Raw genomic sequence first — 532 nt, 5'->3', positions numbered from 1 at the left:
AACTGGGTGTAGAGTTTGTTTTTATTCTTCATTATTTCGGTGATGATGAGATTAAGAAACGAAATGTTTGATTTATTTTAATGATAATGATAATAATGACTATTAACTACTATCATTATCATCAATCATGTCATTTTTTCATTAATGATATAGTTATTATCATCAATATCATTTCGTTGTCTTCATTTTATTTATTTATTTTCTATAGACAGGGTAGTAAAAAATAAAGGATTAAAGATATATGGTATTTCAGTAAATGATAATTCCCTTTAATTTGATTTTCTTGTGATTTTTCTCTTTGTTTTCCCCAACTTTCTTCCCCAGCATAGACTCCAATTCCGTCTTCTTCCTTTTATATCCTTTATATATCTCTTTTGTTTATATCTTTTATTACGTATTAAGGTGGTTTATAGCCCCCCTCCGTCCCCGCCCCCCTCCCCAGCCGCATCTAACCGCCCCTCTCTCCCCCAGGACTTCCCCTGGGCGGCTGCTACACGAGCTCGACGATGACCCGCGGCGGGGGCAGGCGGGT

The sequence above is a fragment of the Penaeus monodon genome, chromosome 28, assembly GCF_015228065.2.
Source record: "Penaeus monodon isolate SGIC_2016 chromosome 28, NSTDA_Pmon_1, whole genome shotgun sequence".
NCBI lineage: Eukaryota > Metazoa > Arthropoda > Malacostraca > Decapoda > Penaeidae > Penaeus > Penaeus monodon.
The sequence above is the reverse complement of the archived record's forward strand: the minus strand, read 5'-3'. Positions refer to the sequence as shown.